Source organism: Hibiscus syriacus, unplaced genomic scaffold (assembly GCF_006381635.1).
Source record: "Hibiscus syriacus cultivar Baekdansim isolate YM2019G1 unplaced genomic scaffold, ASM638163v2 tig00111157_pilon, whole genome shotgun sequence".
NCBI classification, from domain to species: Eukaryota; Viridiplantae; Streptophyta; class Magnoliopsida; order Malvales; family Malvaceae; genus Hibiscus; species Hibiscus syriacus.
In genome coordinates, this window is record NW_024063004.1 from 176,008 (window position 1) to 196,967 (window position 20,960).

Below are 20,960 nucleotides of genomic sequence, written 5' to 3' on the forward strand. Positions count from 1 at the left end.
TATTAACTTATGCATCAATATTTTCGTTAAATATTGATATGAGATGACTAGATTGATAACATTTAAATAATTAACTGATAAAATTAATAGATCGATAATCAAAATCAAAATACTCGAAACTTGATAATTCTTACATTATAATCGAAACATTTTACATATATATTATTAATTTATAATAATAATAAAAATAAACTATTTATTATAAAACAAAATACGTGTCTGCTGAGTTGGCAAAGGCGCGTCCCCGGGGACGCACCTTCCACACGTGGCATCCAACTCAGCGAAAAACACGGGTAAAGCGCGCCCCCGGGGACGCGCCTTTGCCAACTCAGCAGAAAGGGTGCTACTTCTGGAAATATTAGTCAAACGGTGTCAGAAAAGTAAAATTAAAAGCAAACGGTGTCAGTTATGTAATTTAGCCGTTTCTGAACTTCATTATAGTTTTAAAAAACAGCTAGTAAATTAAAAGATGATATATGCCGTCTTCCATTTGCGACTGAGGATGACACACATGAAGCTGCTACCCTGAAGGACGACACTAAAACTGGCAATTACGAGGATGAAAAACAACCTATAGTGTCTTCAGCTGAAGATAATAACAACCTATAGAGATTGCTGCTCGGCGTTGTAAGACGCCATTCATTGCTTGCTGCTGCTACTTCAAGGATAGGAAACTCTGCTTTTAAATAGTTTCTTGTGTTGATTTTATTCAGGAGACTAATTGCGTCATTGGCATTGCATGTTGTATTCTTCATAGGTGCCAGACAGTTATAGACATCTTGGTAAAGCATGCATTTGACAATGTAGCAAGGGTTACTTCTCGACAACGGAATGCCATTGAAAAACTATGGGCTTTTGTTTGGGAGCAGCAAATCCGTAGGAAGCAAGGGAAATCTGTTTCTGGGAAACTTGATGTGAACGGTTTCGAATGGCTTCAGCGAAAGTATTCTACCTAGAAAATCAGCATTCGGCATTCAGTTGGAGCTAGTGAGGACCGTCGATGTCAACATGGCTTGGATGAACACTTTGGCTTTCCTGTTGTTCAGAAGAATTATGATACTAACTCTTGTGAAGAAAGCAATTTGAAATCATTGATTGATCATCTATAAATCTGAATGTAATACTCTTCAAGTCTGGAACATTTTTAATCGAAAGAATTCATGATACTTGGTTACTTTCCATCATGTTTCCTTCAGCTGGTTTAAATTCTTCAAAAATATCTTTACTGGGCTCTGTACTTCAAGTGCAGATCCAATGACTGCAGTTTTAATAACAGGTGAAAAACAGAGACATACATGTTGTACCCTAATTTTGTCTAGATTATTTAATTCAACTTGAAGGTGATCAAAGAACGATTTGAATACATTCGTAAATTGATGATAAATCCAATCTAAGGGTCATTCATGATACAAATGGAAAATTTGGAGATCAATTTGAAGATTTAATTTTAAGTTTGAGCATTGGATTATTTGGACCGGTGACTATTCATGTTCATCCATTTTCATCAAAAATTAACCATTAAAATAATGTCCATGTCCATTTATACATAACCCCCATTTATAAAACCCAAATAGACGTTCAAAACCTAAACTGAAACCCAATCTATTTGTCCCAAACAAAATGACCCAGACCCAGTTGAGACCCATTACTAAACCCAACGACAAATCCCAATAGAGACGTCCCCTCTCCTCCACGTGAGCAATCACAGCAACAATCGAGCCTCGTCACCAACATTCCAGAAAAGCCAATTGTGCATTTGGAATGGTGCTCATCCTCTCAGCAGCAGATGGTGTATCAAACCCACACCAGCAAAGAGGCTTCGTCATCAACCTGCACAAAGAAAAAAAAGGAAGAAAGAGAGAACAAAATGTAATTTTTAGATTCCTTTTGTAACAGAAAAGGGTATAAAACCCGAAGCAAATCATTTTGTAAGGAGGTTCGGCCCCCATATTGGAGAAGGAAGCAATGTAACAAGAGTCTTTCCCCCATATTCGAGAACGAAGCAATTAATGTAAGGGGTTCTTACCCATCTTCGAAAGAAAAATACCAAGCAATACAATACATTTCTCTTTCATTTTTTTTACTAAAAGGCAACACCATTCGGAAATTAGCAATAAAAAAGCAAGCAAAACGAAGAGAGGGAGGGGAGGAAAAACCAGAGAGTTTTATCAGAAGCATTTACCAACCAAAATAAAGATAAAAAAACCCACCATCTAAAAAAGAATTCATCAGCAACCTAAAAAAAATAAAGGAGAGGCATTCGAACCCAGAAAAGGAAAAGAAAAAAAAACGAAAACCCTTACCTTTCTTTGCAAACCGCGGCGGTTGATTTCATTGGAGAAGAGGAAACTCCTTCCACCATCGAAGAAAAACGCAGAGGATTCAAACCAAAGAAAAGCTTCTCCTATTCGATAAACCAAGAAACAAGTGTAAAGAGAGAGCCTTTTTCAAAATCAAAAGAAAACCAAGACAAACATTTCCGTTTTTTCCAAGGTATCCTTAGTCATTTCTTTTCCAATTTTTGAGTTTCTTTGATGTGCATGTGTTGTTTTGAAATAATAGAAAGAGGCAGACGGGTAGATCTCGTTACCTGGGTTTTGCTTCGGTCCCGTCGGTTGTCAGTCGTCAGTCGTCGAGGTAGCAAAAAGGTTGAGCCTTTCAGCAGTTAAAGGTAGAAGATGAGGGGTCGAATCTAAGCTTGCATGTGTTGATTTTGGTAGTTTTGGGGTAGAAGAGAAGTCAATTTTTAGGTATAGGTCTAGGCTTTGTCTAACCCGACCACCGCTGGTGGTGGTCGTAGCATGGGTTGGCTGATTTATGGCCAAGGGTGGTGGTAGCGTTCTCTCAAGGGTTACTGTTGAGTAAAAGGGGGAAGCTTTCGTGTCATTTAGGCTTCTGGGTAGTCTCTGCAACCCTTATCGGAGCCAACCGGAGTGGAGAAGCACGGTGGCAGCTTGTTCTTTTGCTGAGGGTGAAAAAAAATGAGGAGAGATGCTCCGGTGATGAGAGAATTTTTATAATAAAAAATTATGCAAAATGGGATTAGGGTTTCATCTTTACCCACTATATCATATATATGTTTCCACTAAAACGACGGCGTTTTGGGAGTAGCCGGTTAGTTAGAGTTAATTGTGCAAGAGTCCCTTTAGCTTCATAGTGTTGCGTTGAGGTCCCCGGGTCAAGTATTTTCAAGATTTTGAATTTGTCCTTCATATTTTCACGCATTTCATTTCGGTCCCATATTTTGTTATCTTTAATTTCTTGATGTTTTTATTTTTTAACTTGTAATTTTTCCGGATTGTGTTTTAATCCCAAAATTTAACCATTTTATTTTGACATATCATTTTAGATTTTATTTTTATTTAAATCAAATGTATGGGTTTATCTTAACATTAATGTTTGGAATATGGTTATTATAATGTTTCATGGTTTAATGTGGGCATAGTTTCTAATTTTAACCCCCAAATTTGCTCCATTTGTATTTTAATCACCATATGATAACTACAACAAAACTATTCTACAATAGTGTTTTTAGCGATATTTTGAGAGTAAACATCACTAACTTTAAACACATAGCGGCGTTTACATTCCAAACGCCACAAAATGGTAACTTTAACGGCGTTTGTATAAAAATGTCATAATAAGGTTCATCTATAGTGACTTTTTTTCAACAAACGCCGCAACAGAGTTATACTTTAGTTGTGTTTTTTATACAAACTCTGCAATAGGTTCATTCATAGTGGCGTTTCTTAACAAACGTCGTGACAAAGTATTACTTTAGCGGCGCTTGTATAAAATGCCGTAATAGAATAGTACTTTAGCGGCATTTGTATAAAAACGATGCAATAGGGTTCATCTATAGTGGGGGTTTTCAACAAACGCCGTAAAATCGCGTATTTTAGTGGCATTTTTAAAGAAACGTCGCTACAAACTCGTACTATAGTGGCATTTTGTAGATAACTGCCACAAAATGCGTACTTTAGCGGCGTTTTTTGGAGAAACGCCGCAAAAGTATTAATATATGTCAACCTCTTCCCCGATCCATAATTTCATTTCAACATCTTTAGAACTTCTTCTTCCTCATTTTGGTATACAACATCTTCTCCAACTCGGTGCCCGGATCATCGCGCCTCCGGTCACCATTGTCGCTCCTCTGATCACCATCGTCTCTCCTCAAGGCTCAATCTTCAGGTACTCTTTTAGTGTGTGTTTCCTTAATCTAACCCCTTTCCCCCTCAGTCTGTTGCTTAACTTATGGTTTTCCTCTTTTTAATAGGTTTAGAATGGGAAGTTGTGTTTAGGACTTGTTAGCTCTTTCTGTTGCTTTAACTTTGAAATGATATTTCATATGGGCATGTGGAATTAGCTTAGTCCATGAATAAGTTTCATGGTTGAAGAATTTAGTACTAATTACTTGAGCTTTCTTAGATTTAGTCTTAAACTGTGATCAGTTTTTTCTCCTCTTTACCTCTTCTTATTTCAATTTATTTTTTATGATATTTTCTGTATTAGTCGGAGCTTGAAGATGTAAAATCTGAGATTCAGAAATGTCATTCTGCGTTTCAGAATGAGCCCTTCATACCAGCTGGAATAGCTCCTGGCATCTCTTTTCATGTAGTTTTCCCCATATTTATTTTCATAAATTAAGATCGGTATCAGCATTTCCAGTTAGAAGTTTTATTAAATATAGATCATTTTATTTGTACTAGTTTTTTGATGAAGCAATTTTTTGTTCGGTTTCTGTAGAACCTAAGTTAGTACTAAATTATCTTCAAACTCTGAAATCCTCCGAGGAGGCACTGAAGGAACAAGTAAGAATCTGATGTGCTTATTTTCTCACTGTATTTTTCTGCATTAACTATTCTGATCTATCGTACTGACTTACATGTTTTCTTCTTATTTTCAGCTCGAAAAAGCCAAGGATAAAGAAGCTGCATTTTTTGTAACATTTGCAAAGCGTGAGCGGGAGATTGTTGAATTGAAGGAGATTGTTGTGCCCTTGTTTTCAACGGTAGTTTTGTCTCTGTTCTGATTTTCTGTTCTTTATCTTCATTGAGCAGTTGAAGATGTAAAATTTTACGTTTTCTCTTTTCTTTGCCTGTTTGATTTAAGGGCGTAATAGAAGACATCAGTCTTAACGATAGTAGACGTGACTCTCTCCTTAGACCTCTAATTTGGCTATTTGCATATCTAACTCTATGAGAGTTCTGGGACCACAGTAGTAGCTTTATATACTTCATTATGTTTGTTTTTCTGCATGATTATAAGTTGATTTGTACTCATCATTGGTTAAGACAAAAATATGTAATCTTTTATCTTGCCCAATTAAAATTAAAGTAATGAGAGTTCTGACCAGGACTGCAAACTTGATTTCTTATGTAAAGAGTCTGAGCTAAATGAATTAAACTGTATTCTGAACGTGTAAAAAGGTTGAGCAGAACTATTATTCATTTATCTGAGTGAAGGCTTGAAATCTTATACTTTAGTACATAAAATTTGGTCTACTTCGGTGTGGTTTAGGGAGAAAACAACAACAAATCAGGAGAACTATGGCTGAAATATAGTTTTAATCTAAGTCCTAGATTTAACCCTAAGTTTTAATCTAAGTCCTAGATTTAACCCTAAGTTTTAATCTAAGTCCTAGATTTAACCCTAAGGATAATTTATAATCCTAGCCATCTTTCTATAAATATAAAAATTAAGAAATACGACTGAAATAATAAAATAACTTAATAGTAGTAGCTTCTGTGTTACTCTTTATAATTTAGTTCACTATTTACTTTCTACAGTCATGTAAGTTCTGTAGGTTGTTTCTTCTGTTATATGTTCCTGACTAGTAAAACATATTTTGTTGTAGTGTCTCGAAGGAAAATCAGGATTTCATTGTTTCGTCTCTTGTAAGTCATGATATAGTATTATCATTTGTAATTCCGAAAAGTAATGGTAAATCTAACTTGAAATGAAAAAATGTTCGATTGTTATATCATAAAGAACAAATCTTCGATTTCCCTTGTACCCGAAAACTATTTATGCTTTAATTATTTCTAGAGAGAAAGACGCTTGACATAGAGAAAAACATGCATGAACTAACTCGATCACCCATATGTATGGAAAGAGTAAAAGAAATTACCATCGGAATGTCCACGTGGCGTATTTGCTCTGATGACGGATCAAATTATCGTTGGGAGGCTTTCGGTCCATTCTTACCATCGAAACCCGATGATGACCCGAAAGGAACTCCTATTGCTCCATACCCTTCCATGGTCGATCTCCTACTTCAAGGTAATAATCTCTTAATCTTTCCGCAGCTGAAGATAATAACAAGGATGAATCTGATCCTTTTGGACTTGATGCTCTAATTCCTAGATAGTTTCTTGTGTTGATTTTATTCAGGAGACTAATTGCATCATTGGCATTGCATGTTGTATTCTTCATAGGTGCCAGACAGTTATAGACATCTTGGTAAAGCATGCATTTGACAATGTAGCAAGGGTTACTTCTCGACAACGGAATGCCATTGAAAAACTATGGGCTTTTGTTTGGGAGCAACAAATCCGTAGGAAGCAAGGGAAATCTGTTTCTGGGAAACTTGATGTGAACGGTTTCGAATGGCTTCAGCAAAAGTATTCTACCTATAAATTCTGCATTCGGTATTCAGTTAGAGCTAGTGAGGACCGTCGATGTCAACAATGGCTTGGATGAACACTTTTTCTTTCCTTTTGTTCAAAAGAATTATGATATTAACTCTGTAGACACCTATTTTCGTCCGAGACTTATTTAGTATAGTCTTTTAAAATATTTTTGAAAAACATATAATATATAGCTTTTAGAAAACGGTTTTTGAAAGCAATATAATATATATTTTTTAAAAAAATGGGTTTTGAAAAACATATATATAATATTCTTTTTGAAAACGTAGTTTTGAAAATATATAATATATAGTTTTAAAATATTTTTGAAAACATATAATATATAGTTTTTAAAATAGTTTTTTGAAAATATAATATATGTTTCTAAAATAAATATAATATACATATTATTTATATTATTTATTATATATGCTATATTATATTGTTGTTAATATTATTTTTTCATTTTTTAGAGGTCCAAGTCCAAGGCAGCAATGAAGGGTCCGATTAGCATCCAGGCCCAGCTAAGCTCACAAGTCTGACCCAGCAGGTGAGCCCGTTTGATCATGTAGGTCTGACCTAGCCCACGAGCTTATTAGGGTTTTCACACATTAACCAGTCGCGCCGTACACATCTCAACCATTAGATCGGGAATGAATCAAGGGTTCAGATTGAGGGGTATTAAACCCTAAATCATATAGCACTGGCGCCACACGTGTGGCGCGTGGAAGTCACGCGTAGAACGTGAAAATCGGAAGCTAACAACCGCCTGAGATCGGGACTAAACTATCTCGAAAATCTCGGCCGAACAACATGCATCTAGAACCATTCCGAGACAAAATAGAAACGATTAACCCAACAAAAAAATGAACAACCCGGAAAATCTCGAACCCACACAAATCTCGTCCATTTCGGGACTCAAAACGGCCAAACTCGGGGCTATACAAGCCACCGGTGAGGCCAAAGAAAGGGGACCACAGAGAAAACCGATCAAAAATATGAGCAACCAACGATCAACAAACAACAATGTTACATTAAAAAATATAGCAAAAAAACCACGAAAAAAACCCAAGCCATATTCGGTCGAAAATCGAAAACAACCAAGCTTAAAAACCTCAAAAAAATAAAGCCATAAACGCTCTAAACCGAAACCAAAGGGAAACGCTTTGCCACACCGAGAATCGACAGAAGTGTGAGGGAGCCTCGTCGGAGAAGAGGAAGCTATTAGAAGTCGAAAGCCACAGCCTAACTAAGGTAAAAAAACGAACCTTTCGGTGTATATCTGCGTTATTTGGGGTGTTTTTGCAAGATTTTGGTTTCAGTTCGGTGATCCCGGGGTTGAGAATAATGTTTTGGGTAAGTATTGTTTTTTTCGACCACCGTGGCGGTTGACGGTAGGAGGCTTCATCGGTAGGTGGTCGGCGTTCGACCGGAGAAGGAAAAGGGGGAGAACATTTTGAGAGCTCTTTTTTTAGTTTTTGGTTAAAAATGAATTTGTTTTAGTTTTGAGGTATATATAGGCGAAGGATCGGTTTGTAAATACAAGAAAGTTAAATCATTTCCGTAGTCCTTGGACTTTCATGTGCAATTCATTTTGGTCACTTATTGTAATTTTGTCTCTAAATTTTCAATTAATTCAATTTAGTCCTTTATTATATTTATTACATTTTGTAATTCAGTCCCCTAACTTTTATTTTTCTCTTGCGACTAATTTTTTAGTATTAATTCAATCCATAAAATTCAATTTATTTTAATTTGATCCTTTTAATTTTTATCTATTCATTGATTCATTTTTCAAAACCTTTTTCCATTTTTAAAGCACTTTTTACTTTATTTTTTAGTATTTTTTATATTTTTATTTCTCTCAAAATTTAATATTTTCCTCTTTTTTTATTTTATTATTAATATTTTTTTAAAAAGATTTAATATTTTTTTTCATTTTATTGATATGTTTTTCATTTTTTTCTTTCTTAACATTTTTAAACTTTTTTTTCCTTTTTTTCTTAATTTAACCCTTTTTGTTCTCTTTGATTTACTTAATATTTTATTTTACAATCTAATATTTTTTTAGGATTAAATTTAAATCGATCAAAGGTAAGCAATTTGAATCGAATATTTAAATTTCAATTTAACTATAAATTTTTACAATTAAGACAACTGAGAAATTAAATTTGTACTGAAAGGGCAATACAAGGGTGCTGATCCTTTCTTGACTGTAATCGATTCTCGAATCTGACATATTTCTGGTAAATGCATATCAGGTAAGAGGGTAAATTAAGGTGTCCGGTCAACCTACTTTCTTTAAAAAATTATCAGTGGCGGCTCTAACATATTTTACTTAAGTCAAAACCCGATTTTGGGCCCACCCGAAGGAAAGTTACGACAGCTTGGCGACCCTGCTAGGGAATGGGTAAGTGAGTCAGGCCAAAATTAATTTTCGATTGTCTTCTTAAACGAAAATTGTAAGTTTAAATTTTAATTTATGTTTTCGATTCTTATTATTTATCTTTGATTATTTCTTTTCAAATAAATAGTTCTACTAATGTTTTTTTTCAATGATTTCAGCTTTTCAAAATTTCTCTCAAGCTTTATACCCAAGCTCCAAACCCTTTTGTAAGTGGAGGTGAAAGCGACGCCTTCGTGGGAATTTATTATCTGTACAGGCCTAGCAAGTAACCTTTGGTATTCATATACCTTATGTCTTCTTGTGAATGTATTCTCCGTACATACATAAGGGAATGTGTCCTCTCGAGTTTAACTCGATTCATGCAAGCTTGTAATGTTCTTAGGACTGAGGGTCTGGCCAGCCCAAGGGGGCACTAGAAAGGAGAATCGAGTACCTTTATTAGAACCTAAACCGGGATATTGTAAGGAATTAGAGCCCACCCCGAAGCTCCATTCCAAACTTTAGGACTATTGAATTTCCTGTTTTATTTTCTGTTCAAAGAATGCGAACTAGAAAAATATGCGATTAGGACTTGCTAAAAATTAACATACGGGATAGAAATAAAAGCATGTGGGGTAAATATCATGTGGGGTAAAAACCTTTTCATTATTATTTTGATCATTATTTTTATCTTACTAACTTGTTTCCCTTTCATTTTTGTTTTATTTTATTTTATTTTTTTATCATTTGCATCATTTAAAGAGGTGTTGATCCGCAAAGAGTGTATGTTAAACATGAATAATTCACATTAATGGACAAAGGGGTTGTAATACAAGAGGTGAAAAATGCAGAGGTTCGGATATGGTAAGAAAAGACTAAGAAAGAAAAGGGAGACAGTCTGCAAGGCAACTATGTGTCAGATCTGGTTGGTTATGCTTCTGTCAGCCTTAAGCAAAACGATGTTCAAGAACTGCTGAGTATTTGGGACAGCTGGAAAAGCGACCAGAAACAAAAAATCTGCCAGCGGTATGGTGATATCGCACTTCTACTCTATGTCAAGATAGATGAGCCTCTAATTCAAGTCTTAGCGCAATTATGGAATTTGGGGTAAAACTGTTTAACATTTAATCAAGAAGACATGGTACCCACAATCGAAGAGTATACCACTTTGCTGCATTGTGAAGAAATTAGAATGGACCGGATATACACCAAGAACATCAAAATTCAACCTTTCAAGAGTGGGCTGGCAAAGGTTGCAGGGGTAGATGAGAAATGGGTAACTGATCGAATTCAGTACAAGGTTAAAGGAGAGGGACTTACTTGGACCCATATCAAGCAACTAATGAAGAATAATCCAGATGAATAGAAGGTGATAAACTTGTTTGCACTATGTCTCTACGGCTTGGTTATCTTCCCAAAAATTTTGGATATATCGAGGTAGCTGTGGTGGAGCTGTTCGAACAGCTCCCGAAGAGATTGAACCCCGTCACTAGTAATATTAGCTGAAACTTTTCGTTCACTCAACCATTGCAGAAAAACTGGGGGAGGAAGATTTATAGGGTGCACACAACTTCTTCAGGTCTAGATCCATAGTCACTTTTGGAAGATTGATAGATTTTCTTACCACTGGTTCAGCACCAATTACTCTTATTTGGGGGAGTTCATTACATTGAAAAGACAAGAAGGCATCCCAAAAGAAAAAATGGGTAAATGTATTCATGCACCTTCAAGATAAGGACATTTTCTAGAGAGCCCCTTGGTTAACCCATAGTGACATCCTTTATCAATGTGGAGACTCAGAAGTCATAATATTACTTGGATTATGTGGAGGAGTTGGATATTCCCCACTTTTGGCACTTCGGCAGTATGGGGCACACCAGTTTGTCCCAACTACACATGTTATATTTGGATCAAAATTAGCATACCACGAGGATAAGTACGAGAAGAAGATTAAGGATGTAGCTGATTCATGGAAGAAGATATTCCATATAGATATCGTGGCTACTAAGGATATACTTACACCAGATTATTTGGAATGGCTGAAGTTAAGGAAGAATTACACCATTCCCGTGCCAGATCATTAAGATACTTGAACCATGGAAGAGCATCTTAAACCAGTTCCCTCCGAATTGGATATAGAAAAGAAAGAATACAAAGCTGAAAAGGAAGAACTGAAACAAAGGCTAAGGGAACTTGAGGCTGAAAGATTCTAGTGGAAGTTAGATGCTGATATTCAGAAGGATTGGGCAAACAAGTTTGAAAAACAACATAAGAAAATCTGCTTTGAGCTGGAAGACTTGAGAAATGGATATCAAGAGCAAGTCCAGAATAATTCCACTCTGAAAAGATCTTCCAGATACTGGAAAGTTGAAGCTAACAACCTGAAAAGGAAGTTCGAATGACAAGATGAAAAGGAGACACTGAAAGAATAACTAAAGACTTCCTAAAGGTGTTTGTTAGACAACCAACACCAGAACAAACGACTGAAGACTAAGGGGTTGTTTGTTTACTTCAGAATGATTAAGCGCTGAATGATTCAAATGCTGAATGATTCAAATGCTGAATGATTCAAATGCTGAATGATTCAGAGGCTCTGAATGAATTAGCTCTGAATGTGACATGTTATTTGTTTACTGGCTCTGAATCATTCAGAATGTACTTTTGTGCTGAATCATTCAGCACTATTTTGCTGAATCAGTTAGCACTGAATCATTCAGACGCGTGAAACAAACGCGTTGAATGCTGAACGGTTCAACATTCAACACTGAATGATTCCATTAAGAGGCAAACAAACAGCCCTTAAGGTAGCTTATATGGAGAGGTCTCTTCAAAGATAGAAAAAACAAGATGGCAAAACCATAGTTGAGTTAGAGGCCATTGGGGACAAGTTTAAGAAACAAGAAAGTGAGCTTCAGATAGTTCCATTTAATGGAGGATTTCAATGGCGTTTTTGTTGGGAGCAAGCTCAATGAAGGGTGAAAGCTAGAGATATGGTTATTTGAGACTTCTTAGAGCAAGTACATGAAGCGACACATCACTTCCCTGGTTTGGCAAGAGAAGCTGGAGTGGTCCTACAAGGTATTCAGCCTGTGATAGATGAAGGAAGAAGACGTGCCAACCTGTTAGAAGTAGTTCGAGGTCTAGAGGACTTAGTCAGAATATAACTTTGGAATGTTTTTAGTCTCTCAAGAAATTACACTTTTGTCCCAATAAAGATTATTTATAATAACATATGCATTTTTTGGATCAGTACCTCGAAAATTTTATGCATCATGCATTTTTACATACTTTGCATTTGTTATTTTTTCTTCATTTCTTTACATTCACATTAACTAACAGAAAATGTTTCATCAAAAAAAGGAACAAACACTGGACATACCACCCTAGCATCGGATATACCTCATCCTCATAATACCCGTTCCAAGAAGAGGAAGATGGAAGCTAAGATTGCTCAATTCGAAGAGAACATGCTGAGGTTACAAAGAGAACTTAAAGAGGAAATAAGTCAGAATAATCAAAGCACCCTAGACTCGATCACTAAAAGCTAAGAGTCTTTGGTTGATCAAATAATCGCAAAGTTATCTGGCTTGAATCAAGCAAGTACTCCTGGGGCAGGGGCATCTGAAGGAGTAACTGTGCCACCTACCCCACAGGTGATTATCTCACCAGGAATCCTACCAGGAGATACATCCGCTATGAAATCACATGTATTATCTACTGTAAAAGTAAAGACTGTTATATACAATCCTCATAAAAATATGGATAACTACCATATACCGGATTTTGACGAAGATGACAAGACAAAGAAAATGAAATAAAAAAATCAAGAAACTAGAAGATCAGATGAAAACAGTAAAAGGGGACAATGACTATTATAGAGTTGATGCCCAGGAGTTAAGCCTAGTCCCAGATTTGATTCTTCATCCGAAATTTAAGGTCCTAGACTTCGAAAAGTTCGATGGGAACAGTTTCGCTTCAACACACATTACCATGTTCTGTCGAAAGATGACATGATACATAGGAAATTACCAACTCCTGATTCACTGCTTCCAGGAGAATCTGTCTGGTTCAGCCATCTAGTGGTACAATCAGCCGGACCGATCTCATATCAAGACTTGAAAGGATCTGACCAAGTCATTCTTAGAACAATACAAACATGCAAATGATATGAGATTAAATCGAGTTATGCTGCAAAATATGGAGAAGAAGCATAATGAAAGTTTTAGACAATATGCACAGAGATGGAGGGATTTAGCTGTGCAAGTTCATTCACCTTTGGATGAGAAGGAAACCATGAAGCTCTTTGTGCAAACACTAAAGGCTCCTTACTTCGGGAACCTGGTTGAAATCACATCTGGAAATTTTTCTAACTTGGTTATGGTCGGGGAGATTATAGAAATGGCCATAAAAAAAGGTAAGATTGAAGGAGGGGAGGCCAGCACGAAACCTCCTATGAAGAATAGAGATGGAGAGATCAATAACATCAATACCTACAATGCTAAAAAAGGTGTTACAGTCTCTAACCCAAAATCAACTGCAGTTGTACTGTCATGTACTTCTAGAAAAGACTCAAAGGAACCAAGGAAAGAAAGAGAAAAGGAACATTTCGATCTTATTCCCATGACTTATAAAGAACTTTATCAACAACTCTTTGACACGCATGTAGTGTCACCATATCTAGTGGAACCTATGAAGCCTCTATACCCCAGGTGGTATGATAGGAACGCACATTGCGAATATCATAGTGGTGGTCTAGGGCACACTATTGAGAATTACCTCGTATTCAACAGGATCGTTCAGAGAATGCGCAACAAGAATTGTATCCACTTCAACAACTCAGGATCACCTAATGTTCCACAAAATTCTTTGTCTAATCATCAAGAGGTTGGGATTAATGCGATCACTAAAGAGAAAGACAAGAAAGTTAAAACCAGTATTTCTGAAATAAAGTCTCATTTGGCTTGGGTATGGAGACAAATGGTTAAAACATGATTTCTTGCACCATATCTTGGTGTAACAAATAATACAGGTAGCAGTCATTGCTACTATCACAACAAAGAGGGATATGATGTGAAAAAATGTCCAAAATTTAGAGCCTGGATCTAGCTGATGATGGGCCGAAAAGATCTGAAATTTTACAAAAAACAAGCATACTCCGAAAGTAGACATCTGTGCAACCAGAGAAGTATCTGATCAGGGATATGACGCAAGGTGCCCTTTTTCAATCACCCATAAGGCACAGCCGATAGAAAAGGCACCAGCAAAGGTGGTGATCATAGCACCCAAACCTTTTCCCTCGACAAGTGCCTTAGAAATACGATTGCCAAGTAAGCACTGTAGAAGAATGTGCTTAGGAAGTGGGGCACGATACTGGAAGGGGGAAGTGTTATTCCTAGGAAGTTCATTTATCCCAGAGACCACTAGAGCCATTTGAGGGAAACAAACCAGTTGTAAATAAACCTATTAAAGAAGAAGCAGTGGAATTTCTGAAATTCCTGAAGCATAGCGAATATAGTGTTGTGGAGCAATTACACAATTTGCCAGCACGTATTTTGATGATGGAACTACTACTGAATTGGGAGGCATATAGAGATGCACTACTGAAGGTCTTGAATCAGACCTTCGTACCACAAGACATATCAGTCAACAAGTTGGACAGACTGGTCAATAACATTCAGGCAGACAATCTTATCTCATTTTCTGATGATGAGATCCCCTCCAAAGGAAGGGATCAGGCTAAAACATTACATATTACAACACACTGCAAGGGACATGCCTTGTCAACTGTGCTAATCGACAATGGGTCTACTCTGAATGTGATGTCTCTAGTCACTTTGAAATGACTACCAATGGATACCTCCCATATGCGAGTATGCTAATGTGTGGTCCGAGCATTTGATGAGACAAAGAGTGAGGTAATTAGCAAGATTAAAGTACCCCTAACCATTGGACCAGCCACTTATAACATAGAGTTCTTGGTGATGTACATTATGCCTTCGTACAACTGCCTTTTAGGAAGGCCTTGGATTCATCAAGTTGGAGCAGTACCATCAACACTGAACCAAAAAGTTAAGTTTGTTATCGACGGGGCTCTTGTAATCATTAATGCCGAAGAAGATATAGTGGTAAGTGTGACCACTGATGCCCCTTTTATAGAAGTAAATGAGGAGGCTGTTGAATGTTCGTTCCGCTATCTGGAGTTTGTGAATGCTATATTTGTGGCTGAAGGAAGTAAGATTTCCAAACCCAGGCTATCCGAATGCACCAAGATGGAAATCAAACAGACTTTGGGAAGAGGTGCCAAGATAGGAAGAGGATTATGTCTTTTTCAAGGAAGAATTGACCCCATTTTTCCTATCACGAAGTTAGATCAATTTGGGCTTGGTTTCCAGCCCAATCCCCAACACAAAAGGAAGAAAATTCAGAAGTGTCGAGAAAGAAGATTGACTGTAGATGAAATTCAGTAGAAACTAATGGTTTTCCCTCATCTTCAAGATACATTTAGATATGGGGGCTATGTGTTCGAGACAACCTTCCCAGACTTGGAGGTTACTTTGAAAGACTTGAGTATCAATGCCAAAATCATAGAGAATGTTGAGGACGCAGATAGATCCGAAATCCGCCCATTACCATATGGGTTTGTGCTTAACAACTGGATGACTGAAGAACTACCTGTGGTTTTTATTTTTTTTAGAGTAATACTCAAACTTTCCCTATTTGCCTATACTCGGGGCAATAAGTAATCTTTTGTAAGGGTTAATAAATGGTTTTTATTCATATTCAATAAAAGATAAAGTTTTTTTTTCTGGCAAACATTTCTTCCTTTTCATTTCCTCTCCTTTCATATTTAATTTTTTCTTCATTTTGTGTGGGATACCTTACTCTCATATATACAAATTTCTTTTCTCCTTTCCTTTTTAGGTCCTCAGATATTAATGATGCAGACAATGGTGATTCTGACCCAGAGATGGATTTTGAGCAACTCAGTTATCTTGGGGAAATTTTTGAATGTGACAATGATGAAGAATACAACTTACCTTCTGAATTATTAAGGATGATAGAGAGAGAAGATAAACAAATATTGCCACATGAAGAGAAAATTGAAGTTTTGAATTTGGGTAAGGATGAAGAAAAAAAGAAAGTTAAAATTGGCACAACTATTTTGGTTGAAGCAAGATAAAACTTGATAGACTTACTTCAAGAGTACAAAGATGTGTTTGCATGGTCGTATCAAGACATGCCTAGGCTAGATACATATATGGTAGTCCACAAACTACCTATTAAGCCAGAATGTAAACTTATACAACAAAAGTTAATGAGAATGAGACCTAAAGTGCTCCTTAAAATAAAAAAAGAAGTCAATAAGCAGTTCGATGCTGGCTTTCTTCAAGTGGCCAAGTATCCGGAGTGGGTAGTTAACATAGTACCAGTTCCAAAGAAGAACAAAAAATAAGCATGTGTGTCGAATACCGAGACCTTAACAAAGCAAGTCCAAAAGATAAATTCCCTTTGCTACACATAGATACTTTGGTGGATAATACAACATGAAATGCTTTTTTCTTATTCATGGACGAATTCTCAGGATATAACCATATTAAAATGCATCTTGATGACATGGAAAAGACCATATTTGTCACAATATGGGGAACATTTTGATACAAGGTGATGCCTTTCGGATTAAAGAATGTTGAGGAAACGTACTAAAGAGCTATGGTGACATTGTTTCATGACATGTTACATAAGGAGATTGGAGTTTATGTTGACGACATGATTGTCAAAGAACAAACTGAAGATGAGCATGTCGAGAATCTGAGAAAACTCTTCCAGAGATTGAGGAAGTTTCAGTTGAGGTTGAATCCAAACAAGTGTACATTCATGGTAATATCTGGAAAGTTGTTAGGCTTTATGGTTAGCAGGAAAGGTATCGAGATTGATCCAGATAAAGTTAAGGTCATCTAGAATTTACCTCCCCCACAAATACAAAAATAAGTTTGAGGTTTTCTGGGTAGATTGAATTATATAGCGTGGTTCATATCTCAATTGACCGACAAGTGCGACCCAATTTTCCCTCTTCTTCGAAAGAATAATTCTGGAATATGGGATAAGGACTGTCATACTACATTCGAGAGAATAAAAGAGTATTTATCTCGCACTCCAGTCTTAATGTCTCCTATCCCGAGCAAACCTTAATTCCTATATTTTTCCATCTTTGAGAATTTAATGGGATATATCCTGGGCCAACATGATGAGTCCGGAAGAAAAGAGAGAGCCATTTACTACCTGAGCAAGACGTTCACTAATTGTGAGGTTAGATATTCACACATTGAAAAGTTTGTTGCGCTTTATTCTGGGCTACACGAAGGCTCACACGATACATGTTGTATCACACCACTTGGTTGATTTCCAAGTTAGATCTGCTAAAGTATATGATGGGTGTGTCTGCTCTCTCTAGAAGGTTTGCCCGATGGTAGGTGTTATAAAGGGAAGTGTCATATCTGACTTCTTGTCAAGAATAACTTCTGAAAATTACGAGCCACTGGACTTTGACTTCCCAGACGAAGACTTGATGGCCATTTCTCTAGAAAAAGAAAGTACTTCTACATGTGATTCTTGGAAAATGCATTTTTATGGTGCATCAAATGCACTAGGACACGACATTGGGGATATATTGGTATCACCTGAAGGAAATCATTACCCATTCACTAGCAGATTGAACTTTGATTGCACCAACAACATGGTAGAGTATGAATCTTGTGTTTTAGGGATTCAAGCTGCTATTGGACAGAAAATAAAGACTTTATGGGTATGTGGAGATTCTGCCTTAGTGATCTATCAACTCCAAGGAGAGTATGAGACAAATGATGTCAAGTTGATTGAATACAGAAAGCTCATATTTGATTTACTTGAAAAGTTTGACGAAGTCACTTTCCACTATGTGCCTAGAGAGGAAAACCAAATGGCTGATGCTTTAGCTACCTTAACAACATCATTCAAGGCTGGGGGGAATATGACATGATGCCAATTGACATTCAGTCGTATGAGTACCCGACTCATTATTACCAAATCGAATAGATAAAAGACACCAAACCTTGGTATCATGATATTCTGCAATATATTAAGAATCAAAGCTATCCAGAATAAGCCACCGAAACTGATAAAAGAACAGTCATAAGGATGGTGGCCGAATATGTTCTTGATGGGGAAGTATTATACAAGAAAATCCATGATCAAGTCTTGTTAAGATGTGTAGATGCAGAAGAAGCAAAAATGATATTAGAGGAGGTACATGATGGAGTTTGTGGAACTCATACAAACAAACATATGATGACAAGACAAGTTATGAGATGTGGATACTTATGGTCCACATTGGAGAGTGACTGCATCAACTATGCTAGAAGATATCATAAATGTCAAATCTATGGGGATAAAATAAATGTTCCGCCTCACCCTCTTCACGTTATGACAACACTATGGCCCTTTTCTATGTGGGGCATGGATGTCATTGGACAAATCCATCTAAAGGCTTCAAATGACCATCGATTCATTCTTGTAACAGTTAATTATTTTACCAAATGGGTGGAAGCTACGTCATATGCCAGTGTCACTTAGTCCACTATTTGCAAGTTCTTAAAAAAAAGAGATCATATGTTGGTATGGTTGACCCAAAAGAATCATTACCGATAATGCAACAAACCTGAACAACAAGATGATGAATGCCACTTTGGAACAATTTAACATAAAGCGTTACAACTCTATTGCTTATAGACCAAAGATGAATGGATTGGTAGAAGCAACAAACAAAAATATCAAGAAATTAGTGGAGAAAATGATTGAGACATACAAGGATTGGCACGAGAAATTGCCTTTTGCTTTATTTTCTTACCGAACTTCAGTTCGAACTTAAACTGGGGCGACCCCATTTTCATTAGCATATGGGATGAAGGCAATATTACCCATTGAGGTAGAGATTTTGTCACTTCAGGTTTTGTCAGAAGTTAAACTAGATGATGCAGAATGGGTGCAATCTCGATATGATCAATTGAACTTAATAGAAGAAAAGAGGTTGAAAGCCATTTACCATGGTCAACTCTACCAATGATCTGAGCACACAACAATAAGGTGCGTCCAAGAGTATTCCAGGAAGAAGATCTTGTACTGAAAAAAGGTCTGGCCGATCTAGAAGGACTACAGAGGAAAATGGACGCCAAATTGGGAAGAGTCTTATGTCGTAAAAAAAGCCTTCTTCAGAGGAGCACTGATCTTGACTGAAATGGATGGGCCGAAACTTCCTAATCCCGTTAATTCTGATGCAGTCAAGAAATATTTCACTTAGGGTGAAAACCCAAAAGGGCACCCTAAGTTGAAGAAAAAAATATTTAGAGTGAAAACCCGAAGAGTGCTCTAAATTGAAAAAGAAAAAAAAAAACAAAATAAGGTGGGTCCAAGATGAAAAAAAATCTTGAGATCAAGGATGGATCCAAGTTTAAAACCCGAATGGGCAACTTGGATAATGATCCAAGATTCGCTCATGGGAAGGTCTCAGATCAAGGCAATAAAACATTGCGGCATCCAAGTCTACAATTCGGAGGAGCTTTGCACTCTCTCTAATGTTGTCAAATCTTCAAAGTCCCCTTGACAAAAGCTGCACTCAAAAGTCATCTAACGGTGTGTCAGTTCAAAGGCGTCGACATTATCGAGATCTAGGGCATCTATTTATATTTCTTTTATGACTTAACTTTTCAGAATGTTTGACATGTATTCTTTGTTCTTTTTCTTCATGGTCATTGCGCTGAAAAAAATAAATTCCTTTCAAGCATCTTAGATTGAATTTATATAAGAATATTTTATTCACTTTTGGAAAAGATCATTGTGTATTATTGCACAAAGATTTTCTATAACATACAGGTGTTTGGAAGCCGATAAAGGTTCTTGCACCATACTAGAGATAATATATTCTAATTCATTAGGACGACATTGATTAAATCGAGGCTAAACGTAAAGTTTTTTTTCAAAATTACCAAAGGATATATCATATCAAAACCCGTTGAAGATAAGAGGATCCAAAATCAAGAATTATACATTTAAGATTGGAGAAATCAAGAAGTCATCAAGAGATTGAGATTTCTCTCTAAATCCTAAAATAACATATATCACATATGCATTTTAGGCATACATAACAACATTACATCCATAGTATCACATACATGCATAATTTTACAGATTTGTTTGGAGTCAATTTCAACTTCGCAACGAAATATATTGAAATAAAAATAATACAACTTACACAAGTTGGATTTCAACTTCACAACGAAGGATATCCGACTCAAAACAAATTTGAACTCAGCTTCACAACGAATGAGTCACCCACGATTTCAAGTTCACGACGAAGGATATCGTTCCCAAGAGATCAACTCAACTTCACAATGAATGAGCCACCTACGATTTCAACTTCACGACGAATGATATCATGCCCAATAGATCGACTTAACTTCACAGCAAATGAGTCATCTGCATCAACAAGGAACTACCTCCCAGCCCAATTTACATCATAGCTCAAGTCGAGAAAAGTTGTCTGTCAACAAAAAACTTTCGAGTTCGATTCTATTCAGTTCGAGGATGTATCAACCACATGGTAGCAACAAGGAACTACTTTTCGGTTGAACGGAGGTCTTTAAGCCAATAAGAAGATCAATGTTGATTACGATTTGGTAACAAGAAGCCACTTTCCAGTTCAGATTTCAAACTAGATTTCAACTTCACAGCGAAGGATATCATGCTCGAAACATCCAAGATTAACTCAATTTCATGACAAAGGATTCCTAACTGCGATATTAGAGTCAAATTTCAACTCCACAAGGGAGGATATTAGACTCAAGGACCCTTCATACCGAACGAAAATGTGTGTCCTTTTATCTTTGTCCTATTTTTGTTGAACGAAAAATGGA

General features: G+C 36.6%; 1 long non-coding RNA gene across 1 annotated transcript; it reads right to left on the minus strand.

Moving 5' to 3' along the window:
• Positions 1-1,536: 1,536 nt before the first annotated feature.
• Positions 1,537-3,020, minus strand: LOC120154999. The gene is made up of 3 exons (XR_005518927.1): positions 2,591-3,020; positions 2,304-2,404; positions 1,537-1,830 (listed from the first exon to the last, which is right to left on the minus strand). It is a non-coding gene; the product is annotated as an uncharacterized LOC120154999 (long non-coding RNA).
• Positions 3,021-20,960: the final 17,940 nt, after the last annotated feature.